This window comes from Ranitomeya variabilis, chromosome 5 (assembly GCF_051348905.1).
Source record: "Ranitomeya variabilis isolate aRanVar5 chromosome 5, aRanVar5.hap1, whole genome shotgun sequence".
Taxonomy (NCBI): domain Eukaryota; kingdom Metazoa; phylum Chordata; class Amphibia; order Anura; family Dendrobatidae; genus Ranitomeya; species Ranitomeya variabilis.
In genome coordinates this window covers 174904471-174932228 of record NC_135236.1, presented here as the reverse complement: position 1 = coordinate 174932228, position 27758 = coordinate 174904471, and the positions used below count along the sequence as shown (strand labels likewise).

At 45.8% G+C, this 27758-nt stretch overlaps 1 protein-coding gene across 6 annotated transcripts in view; it reads right to left on the bottom strand.

Moving 5' to 3' along the window:
* The window catches only part of TTLL13 (tubulin tyrosine ligase like 13), a 128047-nt gene extending 104133 nt beyond the window's left edge, over positions 1–23914 (bottom strand). The window contains exon 1 of one of the 6 annotated variants that reach the window (XM_077263539.1): positions 23791–23914. The gene's annotated coding sequence lies outside the window, so the exon portion shown is untranslated. The other 5 variants (XM_077263541.1, XM_077263538.1, XM_077263537.1 and 2 more) reach the window with 5 other exon arrangements.
* Positions 23915–27758: the final 3844 nt, after the last annotated feature.

Sequence of the window (27758 nt, the reverse complement as noted above, 5' to 3'; positions counted from 1 at the left end):
ACAGTCCGATGCTTGCTTAGTCACGCCCCTCCAGGCTCTCCACCGTCCGTGGCACAGTGGTTCCACAAACCAAGTTTGTGACAGTTTGTTCAGGTCATGGATCTCGCTGGACCCCGGATCCTGCCTGTTCGGACCATGTTCGAGGAGCTCTGCCAACAGAAAGATGTGCAGGAGGAGCTGTCCTTCCACTTGCAGTCCCTGACTACCAAGTTGGAGGCCTTAAACATATCTCTAGTGTTCCCGCATGTTGAATAAGCCATGTCTTTCCTGGAGACTTCTCAGACTGTCTGCTTAGTTCAAGATCCAGGCCCGCGTCTCGCAGCTCCACCACGCTTTGAAGGCAATCCGAAGATCTGCCGTGGGTTCATCAATCAGTGCGCTACATTTTGAAATTCTGTCTCACCACTTCCCATTGGACTGAGCAAAGGTGGCATTACTTATGTCGCACCTTGGAGGCGAGGCCCTGGCATGGTTGAACCCATTATGGGAGAGGGAGGATCCGATTATCTCCAATTTGCTTGCATTCTTGGAGGTTTTTCGCAAAGTATTCGATGAACCCGGCGAACCACTTCTTCAGCTTGTGCACTTCTCCATTTACGTCAGTCCAATTCATCTGTGGGACAATATGCTTTACACTTCCGCACTCTGGTGTCCAAACTCGGATGGAATAACAAAGGAAAGGCTTTCCGGAGACATTAAGGATGAGCTAGCCGGTCGAGACCTACCAACTACTCTCGACGACCTAGAATCATAGACTCATAGAATGATAGAATAATAAAGTTGGAAGGGACCTCCTGGGTCATCTGGTCCAACCCCCTGCTCAAAGTAGGATTCACTAAATCATCCCAGACAGATGTCTGTCTAGCCTCTGTTTGAAAACTTCCATGGAAGGAGAACTCACCACCTCTCGTGGCAGCCTGTTCCAGTCATTGATCACCCTGTCAAAAAGTTTTTTCTAATATCTAATCTGTGTCTCCTCCCATTCAGTTTCATCCCATTGCTTCTAGTCTTACCTTGTGCAAATGAGAATAAAGATGATCCTTCTACAATGTGACAGCCCTTGAGATATCTCCTGATCTCCCTCGCCATCCATATAGACTTTAGTTTCCGAAAGCGTGCCTGTGAGGTGGCATGTGAAAGAGGACTGCGGCGCCTGGCTCCGTCTTTTCAAAGTCCGCTGGTTCCTTCGCCCTCTCCTGTCGAGGCCTCACCTGAACCCATGCAGGTCGACCGCTTTGCCGTGCCAGTCAGCGACAGAGGGATCGCCACACTAAAGGCCAGAGCCTGTATTGTGGAGACATGGGTCACTCCATTCGAGCCTGTCCGGTAAAGCCAGCATCTAGGGTCGGTAGACGGAAAAGGCATCCCTGACCCTTTCTGTAGCCGTGACAACCGGTGAATCCCGGTTTATTGAGTCAGTGAATTTGGATTCCGAGGCAGCAGGAAATTTTATCCTCCAGGCTGTAGTGGATCGGTTCCAACTCCCAGTTTGTCTGCTCCAAAACCCTCTGGCTATAACATCCGTCGATGGGAGAACTCTTTGGGAGATGGTTCGTCTGGCTACTGAGCCGCTTGAGGTCTGCATTGGGATGCTTCATACTGAGAGGATAGTCTTCTATGTTTTTTTCCCACATGTCTCACGCCTTTCTCTTAGGTCTACCATGGCTACAACAGCACAAATCTGTGTTGGACTGGAGAATTGGAGAGGTGCTCCGCTGGGGACATTCCTGTCATGAGAAGTGTCTGGCTCCAATACGTCCGGTTAAGGCTTCATCTTCTCCAGCATCCCTGCCCGGTATGCCGTAGGCCTATTGGTCCATTGCAATTTATTTGATAAAAAGGAAGCAGACTTTGCCGCCCCACAGGCCGTATGACTGCCCTATCGACTTGATTCCCAGATCTACACCCCCTAGAGGTCGAATTTACCCTCTGTCCCCAGCTGAGACTCAAGCTATGTCGGACTACATTCAAGAAAATTTGGCCACAGGGTTCATTCAGAAGTTCTCCTCCCCTCCTGGTGCCAGGTTTTTCTTAATTAAAAAGAAAGATGGATCACTCCGATCCTGTATAGATTACCAGGGTCTCAACCACATCACGTTGAAAAATAAATACCCTATCTCACTGATCCCCGAGTTGTTTGACCGAATTAGATTTAAGAGCTGCCTACAATCTAATCCGCATTCGCCAGGGAGACGAATGGAAGATGGCTTTTAACACCAGGGATGGACATTATGAATACTGAGTGATGACCTTCGGTCTCAGTAATGCACCGGCAGTTTTTCAAGAGTTCGTCAATGGACCTGCTTTTTTCCTGGACCTGCTTTATTTCTGCGTTGTTGTGTATCTGGACAATATTTTGATATTTTCCACGGATCTGGCCTCCCACAGACGAGCAGTTTGGCAAGTTCTTCAGCGTCTTAGGGAGAATCAACTCTACGCTAAGTATGGGAAATGCGTTTTTGAACAGTCCGGCCTTCCCTTCTTGGTTTACATTATGTCAGATACCGGACTCAGGATGGATCCTGAGAAAGTCTCTTCCATTCTTAAATGGCTGCTGCCCGTTGGAGTCAAAGCAATACAGAGATTCCTTGGCTTTGCTATTATCGACAATTCATTCCTCATTTCTCCACTCTGACCACCCCCATCTCTGCTATGACCCAAAAAGGAGCCGATCCAAAGAACTGGTCCTCCGAGGCTGAGGAAGCCTTACATTCTCTTAAACGGTCCTTCTCCACCGCTCCCGTTCTGCATCGTCCGGATTTGAACAAACAGTTCTTCCTAAAGTTGGACGCATACTCGTTAGGGGCTGGAGCTGCGCTCACTAAGAAATCTTCCTTGGGTCACTGTGTGTCCTGTGGTTTCTTCTCTAAGGCCTTCTCCGCTTCTCCGCTCCAGAGTGTAACTACTCCATTGGTGACCGGGAGTTACTCGCCATTAAGATGGCTTTGGAGGAATGGCGATACCTACTGGAGGGCGCAGTCTATCCAGTGGTCATCTACACGGGCCATAAGAACCGGGCGTAACTACCAGTCCACCCAGGGACTTAATTCACACCAAGCCAGGTGGTCTTTGTTTTTTGCCCGCATTATTATTATTATTGCATTTCAGGTCCGGTGACAAGAATGTCAGAGCCGATGCCCTCTCTCACTCATTTCTGTCCTGGGACCAAGAGGAGGATCCTCAATTTATCATAGAATCATCCTAGATGGTTACTGTCGCTCCAGTCAGCCTGTCGCAAATTCCCCCCAGGAAAAACCCTTGTGGCTGAATCCGAAAAGGAGTGAGTTTTGTCATGGGGCCACTCATCCAAGGTGGCTGGTCACGCGGGACAAAGGAAGACACTACAATTGATCTCTCGACACTACTCGCCATCCATGAGGAGGGAGATCTGTGCTTACATGGCTGCCTGTCCGATTTGTGCTTACAATAAAGTCCCCAGACGACTTCCTACTGGTTCTCTCCTGTCGTTACCCATGCCATCTTGTCCATGGCAACACATAGCAATGGACTTAATTACGGATTTGCCAGTATCCGAGGGTTGCACCGTCATCTGGGTAGTCGTGGATTGCTTCTCCAAAATGGCGCATTTTACCTTATTGTCTGCTCTTCCGTCCGATCCTGAACTGGCTGACGGCTTCATCAAACATATTTTCCGCCTGCATGGATTTCCTCGTCACATTGTGTCCGATCGAGGTTCACAGTTCACTTTCAGATTCTGGTGAGCTCTCTGTATACATCTGGATATCGTCTTGGATTTCTCCTCAGCCTATTATTCTCAGTCCAATGGGCAAGTGGATCGTGTCAACCAGATCCCGAGCAACTACCTACCTGTGTCAATGCCCACCACAATGATTGGGTGAAATTACTTCCCTGGGCTGCGTTCTCATACAACAATCACGTTGGTGAAGCCTCGGCAGAGTCTCCTTTCTACATTGTGTTTGGTCAGCAACCCGAGGTTCCCCTCCCAGTGACGGTTCCTTCTGATGTCCCTGTGGCAGATGTCCTCTCCAAGGATTTTGTAAAGTTGTGGGAGGATACCAAAGCCACTTTAGAAGGATCCTCCGCCTGTATGAAGAGACATGCAGACAAAAGGCACCTGGATCCTCCGTGCTTCCGCCCCGGCAACAAGGTATGGCTCTCGTCCAGGTACGTCTGGATGAATCTTCCCTCTTACAAGTTGGGTCCTCGGGCCTTTCAACAAGGTCTCCTATAAACTGAAGTTTATAGGAAGAACTCCTTCATTACAGATTCTGAATTCTTTCCATATATCTCTGCTGAAGCCAGTCATCCTGAGTCACTTCTTCAAGGATCCTAGTACCACGCCATGCCAACTGATGTTTTTAAAGTGGAGAACATCTTGGCCATGAAGAAGGTGAGAGGCAAGACCTTCTTCCTGGTAGACTGCAAAGGGTTTGGTCCCAAAGAGAGATCTTGGGAGCCTAGGGAGAACATTCACGCTCCGATTCTCCTCAGGAACTTCCTTGATGGCCTGTTGAGGAGGGAGCGTGAAGGTGGGTGAGTGAAGGGGGAGGTTACTGTTAGCAACACGCTGCAGTCCTGCTCTGACAGGCAGGGTCTTTGGTGTGTCACTTCACTCACCGGCGCAGCGGTCGGTTCTTCCCTTCCCCATACTTTGCATGCTCCCAGCAGAGCTTCCAGCCATGTCCTTAGGGCACGCGCAAGCACTCCCACCCTCTTAAAGGGCTAGGGTGTGCACTTGATATTTCCTCCCCAGCCAATAGCTGAGAGGCATTATGTATATATTGCTTCCTCTCTACTGGGGAGGTGCCTGAGCAACCTTCCTGTTTTGAAGTATATGTTGTGTAAGGTTGCACACCAGTCCCTGCTGCACTATGGTGCAAATCTTGCTTGCTGCACTCTGGTGCAGATCCTGCCTGCTGCACTCTGGTGCAAATCCTACCTGCTGCACTCTGGTGCAGATCCTGACTGCTGCACTCTGGTGCAGATACTGCCTGCTGCACTCAGATGCAGACCCTGCCTGCTGCACTCTGATACAAACTCTGCCTGCTGCACTCTGATACGAACTCTGCCTGCTGCACTCTGATACGATCTCTGCCTGCTGCACTCTGATACGATCTCTGCCTGCTGCACTCTGATACGAACTCTGTCTGCTGCACTCTGATACAAACTCTCCCTGCTGCTCCATCCAGTCTGTCCTTCTCGATCCAGCTGCTGCATGACCGTTGGTCTGTCCTGGAGTGGCACCTGGCGTTCATTGGGAGCCAAGTCTAACCTCACCATCAGAGGCTCTAGTGAACAGTCCGGAGCTCGCTTAGTCACGCCCCTCCAGGCTCTCCGTGGTCCATAGCACAGTGGTTCCACAAACCACGTCCGTGACAAATGTGTCTCCATCATGCCCTCATATGTTCTCCCACCCTGTCTCCATATTGCGGTTTTCAGTACAAAAAAAGTAAAAAAAAGGTTTTTTTACCAGATCTTACCTGGCTGTGGTCCAGTGGAGCCCTCTTGCTCATCCATTTGAGGCGCGGACGTGCCAGCACATGGCAGTGAGGTCTTACGCTGGCAACATGCATGCCAACATCACTTGCCGGCCTCTGATTGGCTGGCAGCTGTCAACTATTGCCAAGCAGGAAGCCACGGGCTGCATCAGCCTAATCCTGCCCCTGGAGCCCGGTGAGCAGAGGAAAAAAAGGGAGAGCTTCTGCTCTCCAGGCCCCATACACTAGTCAGGGCAGTAATCCCCTGATAACAGCCCTGGACGTTATAATGAAAAAGCAAAATTATTGCAAAACTCCCACAGTCCTTCCCAGCACACAGTACCAAAACTATACGGGCAACTTTCCAAGATAAATCCTAGATATGGATGAACCGCTGCTGCACATCAATAGCTGCCACCATTATAGTCAGGGGCGGTCATACCATTGGTGCAACCTGCGAAGCCACACAGAGGCCCAATTGTGTCTGTGTCTGTGTCATCATCTTTTTCGCATCATAAAGTTGTAGACAGCCATCTTAGTAACCTAAGGCTGCAGAATTTTGATCATATTTATTTTGGCTCTACAGTAAAAAGATAAATTAGGATGCCCTGCAGCTACTATACTACTGACAGTGCTCAATTATAGATGGAGTTGGGTATATCTGGAAGATTTACCCCAGAAACAAAATTCAAAAATGACATAACTTTACATTATATGCCCCATTCCAATACTGTCTCTCTGCACCAATTTTAGGGCTAATGTTCATTCTTGTGAACTGTATAAAAGCCAGTCTTGGGTGATTTATTCAGTTAAAGAGGATCTTTCATTACATTTTATATTGTAATCTGCAAATTGGATATATAACATAAAATATAACTTTTAATATAATGAATTTAAAGGAGAAAGACAACCACAAACACCATACACATGAAAACATGTTCTCTGAGTACACTTTATGATTGGCAGGTACCAAGATAAGGGTATCTATCAACAGAGGTTGGCACCCTAGATATATACAGTGCCTTGCAAAAGTATTCGGCCCCCTGGAACTTTCCAACCTTTTCCCACATATCATGCATCAAAAAATAAGGATACCAAATGTACATTTTTGGTGAAGAATCAACAAGTGGAACACAATTGTGAAGTTTAACGAAATGTATTGGTTATTTTAAATGTTTGTGGAAATTAATAAACTCAAAAGTGGGGCGTGCAATATTATTCGGCCCCTTAACCGGCCCCTTAACTTTCAGTGCAGCAAACTCACTCCAGAAGTTCATTGTGGATGATCCAATGTTGTCCTAAATGCCTAATGATGATAAATATAATCCACCTGTGTGTATCAAGTCTCCGTATAAATGCACCTCCTCTGTGATAGTCTCAGGGTTCTGTTTGAAGCACAGAGAGTATCATGAAGACCAAGGAACACAACAGGCCGGTCCGTGATACTGTTGTGGAGAAGTTTAAAGCTGGATTTGGATACAAAATGATTTCCAAAACTTTAAACATCCCAAGGAGCACTGTGCAAGCGATCATATTGAAATGGAAGGAGTATCATACCACTGCAAATCAACCAAGACCCGGCTGACCCTCTAAACTTTCATCTCAAACAAGGAGAAGACTGATCAGAGATGCAGCCAAGAGGCCCATGATCACTCTGGATGAACTGCAGAGATCTACAGCTGAGGTGGGACAGTCTGTCCATAGGACAACAATCAGTCGTACACTGCACAAATCTGGCCTTTATGGAAGAGTGGCAAGAAGAAAGCCATTTCTCAAAGATATCCATAAAAAGTGTCGTTTAAAGTTTGCAACAAGCCACCTGGGAGACACACCAAACATGTGACAGAAGGTGCTCTGGTCAGATGAAACCAAAAATCAAACTTTTTGGCAACAATGCCAAACGAAATGTTTGGCATAAAGGCAACTGTTGTGATCCGCTTTTTGGGCTCCCCTAGTGGTGGCTGGTGGTACTGGAGACTTGTGTGTTCTTTTCTGCCTCAGCTCACCTGCTTCCATCAGTTTTGGGAGTTCCCTATTTAGCCTTGCTCTCCAGTCACTTCCTTGCCGGTCATCATTGTAACCTGAGTCTTTCAGTTGCATGTTCCTGCTACCAGTCTGCTGATCAGCTAAGTGGACTCTTGTCCTTTTTGTTTTGTATTTTTTGTCCAGTTTACAGTTTGTCATTTCCTGTTACTGGAAGCTCTTGTGGACTGAAATTGCCACTCCTGTGTCATGAGTTGACACAGGAGTCTTAAAGTAATTTCAGGATGGGTTTTTGAAAGGGTTTTTCAGCTGACCGTGAAGTCCTCTTTTGTATCCTTCCTCTATCTAGTAAGTGGACCTCGCTTTGCTAAATCTACCTTCATACTGTGTATGTCTTTTCCTCTGAACTCACCGTTAATATATGTGGGGGCTACTATCATCTTTGGGGAATTTCACTAGAGGTAAGCCAGGTCTGTTCCTTCCTCTTCCAGGCGTAGTTAGTTCTCCGGCTGGCGCGTGGCATCTAGGCAGCCGTAGGAATGCTTCCTGGCTACTGTTAGTTGTGTGGTAGATTTAGGTCACGGTCAGCTTGAGTTTCCATCACCCGAGGGCTAGTCTGTTATTTTGTGTTTCTGATGTTCCCATGCCATTGGGGAATCATGACAGTATGACCGGCCACTGTTAAAGTAATTGGCAGAAGAAAGGAGAGTAAAAGAAGTCTGTAGATTTTTTTTTTTTTTTCCTCACATGTTTGCTACTTAGTTGGCTCAGTTGTATTTCTGCTCTATTTACAGCCTTGCCTTTCTCTCCTTCTAATCCTTGAATGGCTCTGATCTCTCCGGTTTAAGGATGGACTCTCAGAGTTTGGCTGCAGGTTTAAATAATCTTGCTACGAAGGTTCAGAATTTACAAGATTATGTTATACGTACTCCTATTTCTGAACCTAAGATTCCTACACCAGAGGTATTTTCCGGAGATAGATCTCGGTTTCTGAATTTCAAATTTAATTGTAAATTATTCCTTTCTCTCAGACCTCACTCCTCTGGAGATCCTGTTCAGCAGGTTAAGATTGTGATTTCTTTGCTGCGAGGTGACTCTCAAAATTGGGCATTTTCATTGACACCAGGGGATCCTGCGTTGCTCAATGTGGATGCATTTTTTCTGGCTTTAGGGTTGCTGTATGAGGAACCTAATTTGGAGATTCAAGCTGAAAAAGCTTTAATAGCCCTGTCTCAAGGGCAAGATGAAGCTGAGATATACTGCCAAAAATTTCGTAAATGGTCTGTGCTTACTCAGTGGAATGAGTGTGCCCTAGCGGCAATTTTCAGAAAAGGCCTTTCTGATGCCGTTAAGGATGTCATGGTGGGGTTTCCTACGCCCACAGGCCTGAATGAGTCCATCACAATGGCGATTCAGATTGATCAGCGTTTGCGGGAGCGCAAACCCGTGCACCATTTGGCGGTATCTTCTGAAGGGACGCCAGAGAAAATGCAATGTGACAGAATTCTGTCAAGAAGCGAGCGGCAGAATTATAGGCGCAAAAATGGCTTGTGCTTCTACTGTGGTGATTCCGCGCATGTTATATCAGCATGCTCTAAACGTACTAGGAAGGTTGACAAGTCTGTTTCTATTGGCACTTTACAGTCTAAATTTCTTCTGTCTGTAACTCTGATTTGTTCATTATCAGTTATTACCGTGGATGCCTATGTGGACTCTGGCGCCGCTCTGAGTCTCATGGATTGGTCCTTCGCCAGGCGCTGTGGGTTTGATTTGGAGCCTCTGGAAGTTCCTATACCTCTGAAGGGTATTGATTCTACACCTCTGGCTTGTAATAGACCACAGTTCTGGACGCAAGTGACTATGCGTATGACTCCAGACCATCAGGAGATGATTCGCTTCCTCGTGTTGCATAATTTACATGATGTGTTAGTGCTTGGATTACCATGGTTGCAATCTCATAACCCAGTACTGGACTGGAAAACTATGTCTGTGTTAAGCTGGGGATGTCGGGGGGCTCATGGGGACATACCTTTGGTTTCTATCTCGTCATCTATTCCCTCTGAGGTTCCGGCATTTTTGTCGGATTTTGGGGATATTTTTGAAGAGCCTAAAATTGGTTCTCTCCCTCCCCACAGAGAGTGTGATTGCGCCATAGATCTGATTCCAGGCAGTAAATTTCCAAAGGGTCGTTTGTTTAACCTATCTGTACCTGAGCATGCCGCCATGCGAGAGTATGTTAAGGAGTCCCTGGAAAAGGGACATATTCGTCCTTCTTCATCACCTTTAGGAGCTGGGTTTTTCTTTGTCTCTAAAAAGGATGGCTCGCTGAGGCCTTGTATTGATTATCGACTCCTGTATAAAATTACTGTCAAATATCAGTATCCGTTGCCGCTGCTTACTGATTTGTTTGCTCGCATAAGGGGGGCTAAGTGGTTCTCCAAGATTGATCTCCGTGGGGCGTATAATTTGGTGCGAATTAAGCAAGGGGATGAGTGGAAAACCACATTTAATACGCCTGAGGGCCACTTTGAGTATTTAGTAATGCCTTTCGGCCTTTCTAATGCACCTTCAGTTTTTCAGTCCTTTATGCATGATATTTTCCGTGAATATCTGGATAAATTTATGATTGTGTATTTGGACGATATTTTGATTTTTTCTGAGGACTGGGAGTCTCATGTTCAGCAGGTCAGGAGGGTTTTTCAGGTCTTGCGGGAGAATTCTCTGTGTGTAAAGGGTTCTAAGTGTGTTTTTGGGGTTCAAAAGATTTCCTTTTTTGGGTACATTTTTTCCCCTTCTTCTGTTGAGATGGACCCTGTCAAGGTTCGGGCTATTTGTGACTGGACGCAGCCTACTTCTCTAAAGGGTCTTCAGAAGTTCTTGGGCTTTGCTAATTTTTATCGTCGATTTATAACTGGTTTTTCTGGTGTTGCTAAGCCTCTTACGGATTTGACTAAGAAGGGTGCTGATGTTGCCAATTGGTCCTCTGCCGCTGTGGAGGCCTTTCGGGAACTTAAGCGCCGCTTTTCGTCTGCCCCTGTGTTGCGTCAGCCTGATGTCTCTCTCCCCTTTCAGGTTGAGGTCGATGCTTCCGAGATCGGAGCGGGGGCGGTTTTGTCGCAGAAAAGTTCCGATTGCTCAGTGATGAGACCTTGTGCGTTCTTTTCTCGAAAATTTTCTGCCGCCGAAAGAAATTATGATGTCGGTAATCGGGAGCTTTTGGCCATGAAGTGGGCATTTGAGGAGTGGCGTCATTGGCTTGAGGGTGCTAGACATCAGATGGTGGTTTTGACTGATCACAAGAATCTGATTTATCTTGAGTCTGCCAGGCGCCTGAATCCTAGACAGGCGCGCTGGTCGTTGTTTTTCTCTCGGTTTAATTTTGTGGTCTCATATCTACCAGGTTCTAAGAATGTGAAGGCAGATGCCCTTTCTAGGAGTTTTGAGCCTGATTCCCCTGGTGATTCGGAACCTACAGGTATCCTTAAGGATGGGGTGATATTATCCGCTATTTCCCCAGATCTGCGACGTGCTTTGCAAGAGTTTCAGGCGGATAGACCTGATCGCTGTCCACCTGGTAGACTGTTTGTTCCTGATGATTGGACCAGTAGAGTCATCTCGGAGGTTCATTCTTCTACGCTGGCGGGTCATCCTGGAATTTTTGGTACCAGGGATTTGGTGGCTAGATCCTTCTGGTGGCCATCTCTGTCTCGAGATGTGCGTGTTTTTGTGCAGTCTTGTGATGTGTGTGCTCGGGCCAAGCCTTGTTGTTCTAGGGCTCATCCAGGTCGCCCTGGCGGTTCTTGTGAGGGTTCGGTGCCCCCTCCTTAAGGGGGGGGTACTGTTGTGATCCGCTTTTTGGGCTCCCCTAGTGGTGGCTGGTGGTACTGGAGACTTGTGTGTTCTTTTCTGCCTCAGCTCACCTGCTTCCATCAGTTTTGGGAGTTCACTATTTAGCCTTGCTCTCCAGTCACTTCCTTGCCGGTCATCATTGTAACCTGAGTCTTTCAGTTGCATGTTCCTGCTACCAGTCTGCTGATCAGCTAAGTGGACTCTTGTCCTTTTTGTTTTGTATTTTTTGTCCAGTTTACAGTTTGTCATTTCCTGTTACTGGAAGCTCTTGTGGACTGAAATTGCCACTTCTGTGTCATGAGTTGACACAGGAGTCTTAAAGTAATTTCAGGATGGGTTTTTGAAAGGGTTTTTCAGCTGACCGTGAAGTCCTCTTTTGTATCCTTCCTCTATCTAGTAAGTGGACCTCGCTTTGCTAAATCTACCTTCATACTGTGTATGTCTTTTCCTCTGAACTCACCGTTAATATATGTGGGGGCTACTATCATCTTTGGGGAATTTCACTAGAGGTAAGCCAGGTCTGTTCCTTCCTCTTCCAGGCGTAGTTAGTTCTCCGGCTGGCGCGTGGCATCTAGGCAGCCGTAGGAATGCTTCCTGGCTACTGTTAGTTGTGTGGTAGATTTAGGTCACGGTCAGCTTGAGTTTCCATCACCCGAGGGCTAGTCTGTTATTTTGTGTTTCTGATGTTTCCATGCCATTGGGGAATCATGACAGTATGACCGGCCACTGTTAAAGTAATTGGCAGAAGAAAGGAGAGTAAAAGAAGTCTGTAGATTTTTTTTTTTTTTTTTCCTCACATGTTTGCTACTTAGTTGGCTCAGTTGTATTTCTGCTCTATTTACAGCCTTGCCTTTCTCTCCTTCTAATCCTTGAATGGCTCTGATCTCTCCGGTTTAAGGATGGACGCTCAGAGTTTGGCTGCAGGTTTAAATAATCTTGCTACGAAGGTTCAGAATTTACAAGATTATGTTATACGTACTCCTATTTCTGAACCTAAGATTCCTACACCAGAGGTATTTTCCGGAGATAGATCTCGGTTTCTGAATTTCAAATGTAATTGTAAATTATTCCTTTCTCTCAGACCTCACTCCTCTGGAGATCCTGTTCAGCAGGTTAAGATTGTGATTTCTTTGCTGCGAGGTGACCCTCAAAATTGGGCATTTTCATTGACACCAGGGGATCCTGCGTTGCTCAATGTGGATGCGTTTTTTCTGGCTTTAGGGTTGCTGTATGAGGAACCTAATTTGGAGATTCAAGCTGAAAAAGCTTTAATAGCCCTGTCTCAAGGGCAAGATGAAGCTGAGATATACTGCCAAAAATTTCGTAAATGGTCTGTGCTTACTCAGTGGAATGAGTGTGCCCTAGCGGCAATTTTCAGAGAAGGCCTTTCTGATGCCGTTAAGGATGTCATGGTGGGGTTTCCTACGCCCACAGGTCTGAATGAGTCCATCACAATGGCGATTCAGATTGATCAGCGTTTGCGGGAGCGCAAACCCGTGCACCATTTGGCGGTATCTTCTGAAGGGACGCCAGAGAAAATGCAATGTGACAGAATTCTGTCAAGAAGTGAGCGGCAGAATTATAGGCGCAAAAATGGCTTGTGCTTCTACTGTGGTGATTCCGCGCATGTTATATCAGCATGCTCTAAACGTACTAGGAAGGTTGACAAGTCTGTTTCTATTGGCACTTTACAGTCTAAATTTCTTCTGTCTGTAACTCTGATTTGTTCATTATCAGTTATTACCGTGGACGCCTATGTGGACTCTGGCGCCGCTCTGAGTCTCATGGATTGGTCCTTCGCCAGGCGCTGTGGGTTTGATTTGGAGCCTCTGGAAGTTCCTATACCTCTGAAGGGTATTGATTCTACACCTCTGGCTTGTAATAGACCACAGTTCTGGACGCAAGTGACTATGCGTATGACTCCAGACCATCAGGAGATGATTCGCTTCCTCGTGTTGCATAATTTACATGATGTGTTAGTGCTTGGATTACCATGGTTGCAATCTCATAACCCAGTACTGGACTGGAAAACTATGTCTGTGTTAAGCTGGGGATGTCGGGGGGCTCATGGGGACATACCTTTGGTTTCTATCTCGTCATCTATTCCCTCTGAGATTCCGGCATTTTTGTCGGATTTTGGGGATATTTTTGAAGAGCCTAAAATTGGTTCTCTCCCTCCCCACAGAGAGTGTGATTGCGCCATAGATCTGATTCCAGGCAGTAAATTTCCAAAGGGTCGTTTGTTTAACCTATCTGTACCTGAGCATGCCGCCATGCGAGAGTATGTTAAGGAGTCCCTGGAAAAGGGACATATTCGTCCTTCTTCATCACCTTTAGGAGCTGGGTTTTTCTTTGTCTCTAAAAAGGATGGCTCGCTGAGGCCTTGTATTGATTATCGACTCCTGAATAAAATTACTGTCAAATATCAGTATCCGTTGCCGCTGCTTACTGATTTGTTTGCTCGCATAAGGGGGGCTAAGTGGTTCTCCAAGATTGATCTCCGTGGGGCGTATAATTTGGTGCGAATTAAGCAAGGGGATGAGTGGAAAACCGCATTTAATACGCCTGAGGGCCACTTTGAGTATTTAGTAATGCCTTTCGGCCTTTCTAATGCACCTTCAGTTTTTCAGTCCTTTATGCATGATATTTTCCGTGAATATCTGGATAAATTTATGATTGTGTATTTGGACGATATTTTGATTTTTTCTGAGGACTGGGAGTCTCATGTTCAGCAGGTCAGGAGGGTTTTTCAGGTCTTGCGGGAGAATTCTCTGTGTGTAAAGGGTTCTAAGTGTGTTTTTGGGGTTCAAAAGATTTCCTTTTTGGGGTACATTTTTTCCCCTTCTTCTGTTGAGATGGACCCTGTCAAGGTTCGGGCTATTTGTGACTGGACGCAGCCTACTTCTCTAAAGGGTCTTCAGAAGTTCTTGGGCTTTGCTAATTTTTATCGTCGATTTATAACTGGTTTTTCTGGTGTTGCTAAGCCTCTTACGGATTTGACTAAGAAGGGTGCTGATGTTGCCAATTGGTCCTCTGCCGCTGTGGAGGCCTTTCGGGAACTTAAGCGCCGCTTTTCGTCTGCCCCTGTGTTGCGCCAGCCTGATGTCTCTCTCCCCTTTCAGGTTGAGGTCGATGCTTCCGAGATCGGAGCGGGGGCGGTTTTGTCGCAGAAAAGTTCCGATTGCTCAGTGATGAGACCTTGTGCGTTCTTTTCTCGAAAATTTTCTGCCGCCGAAAGAAATTATGATGTCGGTAATCGGGAGCTTTTGGCCATGAAGTGGGCATTTGAGGAGTGGCGTCATTGGCTTGAGGGTGCTAGACATCAGATGGTGGTTTTGACTGATCACAAGAATCTGATTTATCTTGAGTCTGCCAGGCGCCTGAATCCTAGACAGGCGCGCTGGTCGTTGTTTTTCTCTCGGTTTAATTTTGTGGTCTCATATCTACCAGGTTCTAAGAATGTGAAGGCAGATGCCCTTTCTAGGAGTTTTGAGCCTGATTCCCCTGGTGATTCGGAACCTACAGGTATCCTTAAGGATGGGGTGATATTATCCGCTATTTCCCCAGATCTGCGACGTGCTTTGCAAGAGTTTCAGGCGGATAGACCTGATCGCTGTCCACCTGGTAGACTGTTTGTTCCTGATGATTGGACCAGTAGAGTCATCTCGGAGGTTCATTCTTCTACGCTGGCGGGTCATCCTGGAATTTTTGGTACCAGGGATTTGGTGGCTAGATCCTTCTGGTGGCCATCTCTGTCTCGAGATGTGCGTGTTTTTGTGCAGTCTTGTGATGTGTGTGCTCGGGCCAAGCCTTGTTGTTCTAGGGCTCATCCAGGTCGCCCTGGCGGTTCTTGTGAGGGTTCGGTGCCCCCTCCTTAAGGGGGGGGTACTGTTGTGATCCGCTTTTTGGGCTCCCCTAGTGGTGGCTGGTGGTACTGGAGACTTGTGTGTTCTTTTCTGCCTCAGCTCACCTGCTTCCATCAGTTTTGGGAGTTCCCTATTTAGCCTTGCTCTCCAGTCACTTCCTTGCCGGTCATCATTGTAACCTGAGTCTTTCAGTTGCATGTTCCTGCTACCAGTCTGCTGATCAGCTAAGTGGACTCTTGTCCTTTTTGTTTTGTATTTTTTGTCCAGTTTACAGTTTGTCATTTCCTGTTACTGGAAGCTCTTGTGGACTGAAATTGCCACTCCTGTGTCATGAGTTGACACAGGAGTCTTAAAGTAATTTCAGGATGGGTTTTTGAAAGGGTTTTTCAGCTGACCGTGAAGTCCTCTTTTGTATCCTTCCTCTATCTAGTAAGTGGACCTCGCTTTGCTAAATCTACCTTCATACTGTGTATGTCTTTTCCTCTGAACTCACCGTTAATATATGTGGGGGCTACTATCATCTTTGGGGAATTTCACTAGAGGTAAGCCAGGTCTGTTCCTTCCTCTTCCAGGCGTAGTTAGTTCTCCGGCTGGCGCGTGGCATCTAGGCAGCCGTAGGAATGCTTCCTGGCTACTGTTAGTTGTGTGGTAGATTTAGGTCACGGTCAGCTTGAGTTTCCATCACCCGAGGGCTAGTCTGTTATTTTGTGTTTCTGATGTTCCCATGCCATTGGGGAATCATGACAGGCAACACAGCTCATCACCCTGAACACACCATCCCCACTATCAAACATGGTGGTGGCAGCATCATGGTTTGGGCCTGCTTTTCTTCAGCAGGGACAGGGAAGATGGTTAAAATTGATGGGAATATGGATGGAGCCAAATACAGGACCATTCTTGAAGAAAACCTGTTGGAGTCTGCAAAAGACCTGAGACTGGGACGGAGATTTGTCTTCCAACAAGACAATGATCCCAAACATAAAGCAAAATCTACAATGGAATGGTTCACAAATAAATGTATCAAGGTGCTAGAATGCCCAAGTCAAAGTCCAGACCTCAATCCAATCGAGAATCTGTGGAAAGAGCTGAAAACTGCTGTTCACAAACGATCTCCATCAAACCTCACTGAGCTCGAGCTGTTTGCCAAGAAAGAATGGGCAAGAATTTCAGTCTCTCGATGTAGAAAACTGGTAGAGACAAACCCCAAGCGACTTGCAGCTGTAATCGCAGCAAAAGGTGGTGCAACAAAGTATTAAGTTAAAGGGGCCGAATAATATTGCACGCCCCACTTTTCAGTTTTTGAATTTCCCCAAAAATTTAAAATAACCAATAAATTTCGTTCAACTTAACAATTGTGTTCCACTTGTTGATTCTTCACCAAAAATTTACATTTGGTATCTTTATGTTTGAAGCATATGTGGGAAAAGGTTGAAAAGTTCCAGGGGGCCGAATAGTTTCGCAAGGCACTGTACATCAGACCCGGCACCTGTATATACATCAGCCCCAGCACCTGTATATACATCAGCCCCAGCACCTGTATCTATCAGCCTCAGCACCTGTATATATCAGCCCCAGCACGTGTATATATCAGCCCAACCTGTATATAACAGCAGCCTCAGCACCTGTATATACACCATCCCCCAGCACCTCTATATACATCAGGCCCAGCACCTGTATATACATCAACCCCAGCACCTGTATATACATCAGCCCCAGCACCTGTATATATCAGCCCCAGCACCTGTATATACATCAGCCTCAGCACCTGTATATACATCAGCCCCAGCACCTGTATATACATCAGCTCCAGCACCTGCATATATCAGCTCGCTCCGACACCTCTATATACATCAGCCCCGGCACCTGTATATACATCAGCCCCAGCACCTGTATATATCAGCCTCAGCACCTGTATATATCAGCCCCATCACCTGTATATATCAGCCCAACCTGTATATACACCAGCCTCAGCACCTGTATATACATCAGCCCCAGCACCTGTATATACACCATCCCAAGAACCTGTATACACATCAGCCCAAGCACCTGTATATACATCAGCCCCAGCACCTGTATATGTATATCAGCCCCAACACCTGTATATTCATCAGCCTCAGCACCTGTATATACATCAGCCCCAGCATCTGCATATATGAGCTCCGGCACCTCTATATACATCAGCCCAGGCACCTGTATATATCAGCCCCGGCACCTGTATATACAACAGCCCCAGCACCTGTATATACATCAGCCCCGGCACCTGTATATACATCCGCACCAGCAACTGTATATATCAGCCTCAGCACCTGTATAAACATCAGCCCCAGCACATGTATATACATCAGCCCCAGCATCTGTATATATCAGCCCCAGCACCTGTATATACACCAGCTTCACCACCTGTATATATCAGCCCCAGCATCTGTATATACACCAGCTTCACCACCTGTATATACATCAGCCCCAGCACCTGTATATACATCAGACCCAGCACCTGTATATACATCAGACCCAGCACCTGTATATGCATAAGCCCCAGCACCTGTATATATCAGCCCAACCTGTATATACACCAGCCTCAGCACCTGTATATACATCAGCCCCAGCACCTGTATATACATCAGCCCCATAACCTGCATATATCAGCTCCGGCACCTCTATATACATCAGCCCCAGCACCTGTATATATCAGCCCCGGCACCTCTATATACATCAGCCCCAGTACCTGTGTATACATCAGCCCAAGCAGCTGTATATATCAGCCCCGGCACCTCTATATACATCAGCCCCAGTACTTGTATATACATCAGCCCCGGCACCTGTATATATATCAGCACCGGCACCTGTATATACATCAGCCCCGGCACCTGTATATACATCAGCCCCGACACCTGTATATACATCAGCCCCAGCACCTGTATATATCAGCCATGGCACCTGTATATATATTAGCCCCGGCACCAGTATATACCCAGCCCCGGCACCTGTATATACATCAGCCCCAGCGCCTCTATATACATCAGCCCCAGCGCCTCTATATACATCAGCCCCAGCGCCTCTATATACATCAGCCCCAGCACCTCTATATACATCAGCCCCGACACCTGTATATACATCAGCCCTGACACCTGTACATACATCAGCCCTGGCACCTGTATATACACTGCTCAAAAAAATAAAGGGAACACTAAAATCCCACATCCTAGATATCACTGAATGAAATATTCCAGTTGTAAATCCTTATTCATTACATAGTGGAATGTGTTGAGACCAATAAAACCTAAAAATTATCAACGTAAATCACAACTAATATCCCACGGAGGTCTGGAGCTGGAATGATGCTCAAAATCAAAGTGGAAAATGAAGTTACAGGCTGATCCAACTTCAGTGGAAATGCCTCAAGACAAGGAAATTATGCTTAGTAGTGTGTCTGGCCTCCACTTGCCAGTATGACCTCCCTACAATGCCTGGGTATCCTCCTGATGAGGCGGCACATGGTCTCCTGAGGGATCTCCTCCTAGACGTGGACTAAAGCATCCGCCAACTCCTGCACAGTCTGTGGTGCAACGTGATGTTGGTGGATGGTGTGAGACATGATGTCCCAGATGTGTTCAATCGGATTCAGGTCTGGGGAATGGGCGGGCCAGTCCATAGCTTCAATGCCTTCATCTTGTAGGAACTGCTGACACACTCCAGCCACATGAGGTCTGGCATTGTCCTGTATTAGGAGGAACGCAGGGCCAACCGCACCAGCATATGGTCTCACAAGGGGTCTGAGGATCTCATCTCGGTACCTAATGGCAGTCAGGCTACCTCTGGCGAGCACATGGAGGGCTGTGCGGCCCTCCAAAGAAATGCCACCCCACACTATTACTGACCCACTGCCCAACCGTTCATGCTGAAGGATGTTGCAGGCAGCAGATCGCCTCTCCACGGCATCTCCAGACTCTGTCATGTCTGTCACATGTGCTCAGTGTGAACCTGCTTTCATCTGTGAAGAGCACAGGGCGCCAGTGGCGAATTTGCCAATACTGGTGTTCTGTGGAAAATGCCAAGCATCCTGCACGGAGTTGGGCTGTGAGCACAACCCCCATCTGTAGACGTCGGGCACTCAGACCATCCTCATGGAGTCGGTTTCTAACCGTTTGTGCAGACACATGCACATTTGTGGCATGCTGGAGGTCATTTTACTGGGCTCTGGCAGTGCTCCTCCTGTTCCTTCTTGAACAAAAGCTGAGGTAGCGGTCCTGCTGCTGGGTTGTTGCCCTCCTATGGCTCCCTCCTCATCTCCTGGTGTACTGACCTGTCTCCTGGTAGCGCCTCCAGCCTCTGGACACTATGCTGACAGACACAGCAATCCTTCTTGCCACAGCTCGCACTGATGTGCCATCCTGGATGAGCTGCACTACCTGAGCCACTTGTGAGGGTTGTAGAGTCCGTCTCATGCTACCACGAGTGTGAAAGCACAACCAACATTCAAAAGTGACAAAAACATCAGCCAGAAAGCATTAGTACTGAGATGTGGTCTGTGGTCACCACCTGCAGAACCACTTCTTTATTGTGTCTTGATAATTGCCAATAATTCCCATCTGTTGTCTATTCCATTTGCACAACAGCATGTGAAATTGATTGTCAAACAGTGTTGCTTCCTAAGTGGACAGTTTGAGTTCACAGAAATTTACTTGGCGATATATTTTGTTGTTTAAGTGTTCTCTTTATTTTTTGAGCAATGTACATCAGCCCTAGCACCTGTATATACAACAGCCTCAGCACCTGTATATACATCAGCCCCGGCACCTTTATATATACCAGTCCGAGCACCTGTATATACACCAGCCCCAGCACCTGTATATACATCAGCCCCAGCACCTGTATATATATCAGCCCCAGCACCTGTATATACATCAGCCCCAGCACCTGTATATACATCAGCCCCAGCACCTGTATATCTCAGCCTCAGCACCTGTATGTACATCAGCCCCGGCACTTACAGTACAGACCAAAAGTTTGGACACACCTTCTCATTTAAAGATTTTTCTGCATTTTCATGACTATGAAAATTGTACATTCACACTGAAGGCATCAAAATGGTCTTCCAACAATCTTGAAGGAGTTCCCAGAGATGCTTAGCACTTGTTGGCCCTTTTGCCTTCACTCTGCGGTCCAGCTCACCCCAAACCATCTTGATTGGGTTCAAGTCTGGTGACTGTGGAGGCCAGGTCATCTGGCGTAGCACCCCATCACTCTCCTTCTTGGTCAAACAGCCCTTAAACAGCCTGGAGGTGTGTTTGGGATCATTGTCCTGTTGAAAAATAAATGATGGTCCAACTAAACGCAAACCGGATGGAATAGCATGCTGCTGCAAGATGCTGTGGTAGCCATGTTGGTTCAGTATGCCTTCAATTTTGAATAAATCCCCAACAGTGTCACCAGCAAAGCACCCTCACACCATCACACCTCCTCCATGCTTCACAGTGGGAACCAGACATGTAGAGTCGATTCGTTCACCTTTTCTGCGTCACACAAAGACACAGTGGTTGGAACCAAAGATCTCAAATTTGGACTCATCAGACCAAAGCACAGATTTCCACTGGTCTAATGTCCATTCCTTGTGTTCTTTAGCCCAAACAAGTCTCTTCTGCTTGTTGCCTGTCCTTATCAGTGGTTTCCTAGCAGTTATTTTACCATGAAGGCCTGCTGCACAAAGTCTCCTCTTAACATTTGTTGTAGAGATGTGTCTGCTGCTAGAACTCTGTGTGGCATTGACCTGGTCTCTAATCTGAGCTGCTGTTAACCTGCAATTTCTGAGGCAGGTGACTCGGATAAACGTATCCTCAGAAGCAGAGGTGACTCTTGGTCTTCCTTTCCTGGGGCGGTCCTCATGTGAGCCAGTTTCTTTGTAGCGCTTGATGATTTTTGCAACTGCACTTGGGGACACTTTCAAAGTTTTCCCAATTTTTCGGACTGACTGACCTTGATTTCTTAAAGTAATGATGGCCACTTGTTTTTCTTTACTTAGCTGCTTTTTTCTTGCCATAATACAAATTCTAACAGTCTATTCAGTAGGACTATCAGCTGTGTAGCCATCAGACTTCTGCACAACACAACTAATGATCCCAACACCATTTATAAGGCAAGAAATCCCACTTATTAAAGGGAACCTGTCACCCCCCTCAGGCGTTTGTAACTAAAAGAGCCACCTTGTGCAGCACTAATGCTGCATTCTGACAAGGTGGCTCTTTAGTTACCAAACGCCTGTACACGCTGAAATAGACACTTATAAAAAGTGCCACCACATACCCTGAATCCGTCCCGGAGGCGGGACTTTGCTTCCTAATCAGACGCCGCACAGCCGTCACTCCGGGCCTGTGCACGCCGGGCGCCGCCTCCTCTTCCTTCATTATCGTCCAGGCGCCTGCGCTGTAAGTACGAGGGGCAGCGCAACTGCGCATGCCCGGAAAAAAACCTTACAGCGCAAGCGCCGGGGACGATAATGCAGCAAGAGGAGGCGGCGCCCGGCGTGCACAGGCCCGGAGTGACGGCTGTGCGGCGTCTGATTAGGAAGCAAAGTCCCGCCTCCGGGACGGATTCAGGGTATGTGGTGGCACTTTTTATAAGTGTCTATTTCAGCGTGTACAGGCATTTGTAACTAAAGAGCCACCTTGTCAGAATGCAGCATTAGTGCTGCACAAGATGGCTATTTTAGTTACAAATGCCTGAGGGGGGTGACAGGTTCCCTTTAAACCTGACAGGGCACACCTGTGAAGTGAAAACCATTTCCGGTGACTACCTCTTGAAGCTCATCAAGAGTGTGCAAAGCAGTCATCAAAGCAAAAGGTGGCTACTTTGAAGAACCTAGAATATAAGACATATTTTCAGTTGTTTCACACTTTTTTGTTAAGTATATAATTCCACATGTGTTAATTCATAGTTTTGATGCCTTCAGTGTGAATGTACAATTTTCAGTCATGAAAATACAGAAAAATCTTTAAATGAGAAGGTGTGTCCAAACTTTTGGTCTGTACTGTACATGTATCAGCCCCAGCACCTGTATATACATAAGCCCCGGCACCTGTATATATATCAGCCCCAGCACATTTATAGATCAGCCCCAGCCCCTGTATATATATCAGCCCCGGCACCTGTGTATATCAGCCCCAGCACCTGTATATATATCAGCCTCAGCACCTGTATATACACCAGCCCTAACACCTGTATATATCAGCCCCATCACCTGTATATATCAGCCTCAGCACCTGTATATATATCAGCCCCGGCACCTGTATAGATCAGCCCCAGCACCTGTATATATATCAGCCCAGCACCTGTATATAGCAGCCCCAGCACCTGTATATATATCAGCCCCAGCACCTGTATATATCAGCCCCAGCACCTGTATATATCAGCCACAGCACCTGTATATATCAGCCACAGCACCTGTATATATCAGCCCCAGCACATGTATATATCAGCCCCGGCACCTGTATTTATATCAGCCCCGGCACCTGTATATATATCAGCCCCAGCACCTGTATATATCAGCCCCAGCACATGTATATATCAGCCCCGGCACCTGTATTTATATCAGCCCCGGCACCTGTATATATATCAGCCCCAGCACCTGTATATATCAGCCCCAGCATATTTATATCAGCCCCAGCACCTGTATATAGCAGCCCCAGCACCTGTATATATATCAGCCCCAGCACCTGTATATATCAGCCCCAGCACCTGTATATATCAGCCACAGCACCTGTATATATCAGCCACAGCACCTGTATATATCAGCCCCAGCACATGTATATATCAGCCCCGGCACCTGTATTTATATCAGCCCCGGCACCTGTATATATATCAGCCCCAGCACCTGTATATATCAGCCCCAGCACATGTATATATCAGCCCCGGCACCTGTATTTATATCAGCCCCGGCACCTGTATATATATCAGCCCCAGCACCTGTATATATCAGCCCCAGCACATGTATATATCAGCCCCGGCACCTGTATTTATATCAGCCCCGGCACCTGTATATATATCAGCCCCAGCACCTGTATATATCAGCCCCAGCATATTTATATCAGCCCCAGCACCTGTATATATATCAGCCCCAGCACCTGTATATATCAGCTCCGGCACCTGTATATATCAGCCCCAGCATATTTATAGATCAGCCCCAGCACCTGTATATATATCAGACCCAGCACCTGTATATATCAGCTCCGGCACCTGTATATATATCAGCCGGGCCCCAGCATCTGTATATATCAGACCCAGCCCCTGTATATATATCAGCCCCGGCACCTGTATATATATCAGCCCCGGCACCTGTATATATCAGCCCCAGCACCTGTATAGATCAGCCCCAGCTTGGAGCATTAGACCCTCACACGGGGCTGATCACTGCTGTAACTGAGCCCGCACAGCACAGCACTAATAAAACTTTCATCCCAATATACACGAGGCTGCGGTAACTATGGGCCGTTGCTATGGACGCTTTGCTTCAGTTCTCTCCACTGCCGGTCCTACCGTACAAATGGCCGCAGTCCCCGGGGTGATTACCGCTTCATTCTCATACATAACGCAGCCGGTCACTCACCCGACGCCCGGGCCTCCCAGGGACAACAACTTACCGGTAACCATGGAAACCGGGCACAGCCACCACTGTAGGGGCGGGGTGGACAGACGAGATGCTGGGTCACTGCACAGGGCAGTAATGGCAAATCCCACAGCTGCTGGGCTGTGTGCGGGGGGCAGGGGCGTGCGGCCGTAACATGGGGGAACATCGTATGCAGAGGACCACCCTCCCGGGGAAAGGTGGGGGGCACAGACGTGTGTGGGGAATATACACACTGAGTGATGTCTGCTGTTATGTAGGGAGCTATTAATGCATATGTGTACTGCTGTATAGTAATGTATACTGCTATACTGTATATATACTGATTTATACTGCTATATAGTAATGTATACTGCTATATATATATATATATATATATATATACTGATTTATACTGCTATATAGTAATGTATACAGCTATATATACTGATTTATACTGCTATATAGTAATGTATACTGCTATATATACTGATTTATACTGCTATATAGTAATGTATACTGCTATATATATATATATATATATATATATACTGATTTATACTGCTATATAGTAATGTATACAGCTATATATACTGATTTATACTGCTATATAGTAATGTATACTGATATATATATATATATATATATATGGATTTATACTGCTATATAGTAATGTATACTGCTATATATACTGATTTATACTGCTATATAGTAATGTATACTGCTATATATATATATATATATATATATATACTGATTTATACTGCTATATAGTAATGTATACTGATATATATATACTGATTTATACTGCTATATAGTAATGTATACAGCTATATATACTGATTTATACTGCTATATAATAATGTATACTGCTATATATATATGGATTTATACTGCTATATAGTAATGTATACTGCTATATATACTGATTTATACTGCTATATAGTAATATATACTGCTATATATATACTGATTTATACTGCTATATAGTAATGTATACTGATATATATATATATGGATTTATACTGCTATATAGTAATGTATACTGCTATATATACTGATTTATACTGCTATATAGTAATGTATACTGCTATATATATATATATATATACTGATTTATACTGCTATATAGTAATGTATACTGCTATATATATACTGATTTATACTGCTATATAGTAATGTATACTGCTATATATATATATATATATATATATATATACTGATTTATACTGCTATATAGTAATGTATACTGATATATATATGGATTTATACTGCTATATAGTAATAAAACTCACAAGAAGTTGCCCTCAATAGAATACCCCTGAACCAGGGAAACAAGTACCACTAGATACCAAATACATAAATCACATTTTTTGGTGATTATACTATATAGTAAATCCCAAAACAAGTGGTGCTTCTTAAATAAAATATCATTTATTAGACATAAATTAAAACATAATTCAACATACAGTAACAAAAATAACAAAAAAGTGCAAAATCCATTAAAAGAGGGACAATACAACCATAGGAAAACCACCAGATTACTGTAACACTGTGGTGTGATTACATGCAATATACAAAGGGAGCTAGTTACCACAGAAAAAAGACCTCAAACAGGGTCCAATAGGGTAAATACCATAGCCTAACTAGCCATATAATTTACTCATGTCTAAAACTTAGACTATCATGTGTTGTGGCAGTTACGGCATATGGCAAAATGTACACAAAACCCTTATAACCAAAGTGGTAAATGTGAGAGTAAAAGCTCCGTAGAATAAGACAATAATACATTACCAAAAGTGTATGATGTGGTTTTCCACGGCGTCCTGTTGTGAATTTGCTTTTTGCTCCCTCTAGTGGTTACTAGTTTTTTGACTCTGGTTTTTCTGTCATTCCTTTTATCCGCACCTGGGTCGTTAGTTAGGGGTGTTGCTATATAAGCTCCCTGGACCTTCAGTTCAATGCCTGGCAACGTAGTTATCAGAGCTAGTCTGCTGTGCTCTTGTCTACTGATCCTGGTTCCAGTTATATCAGCTAAGTCTGCCTTTTGCTTTTTGCTATTTGTTTTGGTTTTGTATTTTTGTCCAGCTTGTTCCAAATCTATATCCTGACCTTTGCTGGAAGCTCTAGGGGGCTGGTGTTCTCCCCCCGGACCGTTAGACGGTTCGGGGGTTCTTGAATTTCCAGTGTGGATTTTGATAGGGTTTTTGTTGACCATATAAGTTACCTTTCTTTATTCTGCTATCAGTAAGCGGGCCTCTCTGTGCTAAACCTGGTTCATTTCTGTGTTTGTCATTTCCTCTTACCTCACCGTCATTATTTGTGGGGGGCTTCTATCCAGCTTTGGGGTCCCCTTCTCTGGAGGCAAGAAAGGTCTTTGTTTTCCTCTACTAGGGGTAGCTAGATTCTCCGGCTGGCGCGTGTCATCTAGAATCAACGTAGGAATGATCCCCGGCTACTTCTAGTGTTGGCGTTAGGAGTAGATATATGGTCAACCCAGTTACCACTGCCCTATGAGCTGGATTTTTGTATTCTGCAGACTTCCACGTTCCTCTGAGACCCTCGCCATTGGGGTCATAACAGTTTGCCAGGCCAGTATTAAATGTTTAATGCATTGCAGAAGAGGGATTATAAGAAAGAAGATTCTGAGTTTTTTTTTTCTCCTTCCCCTTTACCTCAGAGTGGCTATGCTTGCTGCAGACATGAATGTCCAGACCTTGATTACAAGTGTGGACCAGCTGGCTACTCGTGTGCAGGGCATACAAGACTATGTTATCAGAAATCCTAGGTCAGAACCTAAAATACCGATTCCTGAACTGTTTTCCGGAGACAGGTTTAAGTTTAGGAATTTCGTGAATAATTGTAAATTGTTTTTGTCCCTGAGACCCTGTTCATCAGGAGATTCTGCTCAGCAAGTAAAAATTGTTATTTCGTTCTTACGGGGCGACCCTCAGGATTGGGCTTTTTCGCTGGCGCCAGGAGATCCGGCATTGGCTGATCTTGATGCGTTTTTTCTGGCGCTCGGTTTACTTTATGAGGAACCCAATCTTGAGATTCAGGCAGAAAAGGCCTTGCTGTCTATGTCTCAGGGGCAGGACGAGGCTGAAGTGTATTGCCAAAAATTTCGGAAATGGTCCGTACTGACACATTGGAACGAGTGTGCACTGGCCGCTAATTTTAGAAATGGCCTTTCTGAAGCCATTAAGAATGTTATGGTGGGTTTTCCCATTCCCACAGGTCTGAATGATACTATGGCACTGGCTATTCAAATTGACCGGCGGTTGCGGGAGCGCAAAACCGCAAATTCCCTCATGGTGTTGTCTGAACAGACACCTAATTCGGTGCAATGTGATAGGAAAACCGCATTCAATACGCCCGAAGGTCATTTTGAGTACTTGGTGATGCCTTTTGGGCTCTCCAATGCGCCTTCAGTTTTTCAGTCCTTTATGCATGACATTTTCCGGAAGTATCTGGATAAATTTTTGATTGTTTATCTGGATGATATTTTGGTTTTTTCTGATAATTGGGATTCGCATGTGGAGCAGGTCAGGTTGGTCTTTAAAATTTTGCGTGAAAATTCTTTGTTTGTCAAGGGCTCAAAGTGTCTCTTTGGTGTACAGAAGGTTCCCTTTTTGGGGTTCATTTTTTCCCCTTCTGCTGTGGAGATGGACCCAGTCAAGGTCCGAGCTATTCTTGATTGGACTCAGCCCTCGTCAGTTAAGAGTCTTCAGAAGTTCTTGGGCTTCGCTAACTTCTACCGTCGTTTTATCGCTAATTTTTCTAGCATTGTGAAACCTTTGACGGATATGACCAAGAAGGGCTCCGATGTAGCTAACTGGGCTCCTGCTGCCGTGGAGGCTTTCCAGGAGTTGAAACGCCGGTTTACTTCGGCGCCTGTTTTGTGCCAGCCTGACGTCTCACTTCCCTTTCAGGTTGAGGTGGATGCTTCGGAGATTGGGGCAGGGGCCGTTTTGTCGCAGAGAGGCCCTGGTTGCTCTGTTATGA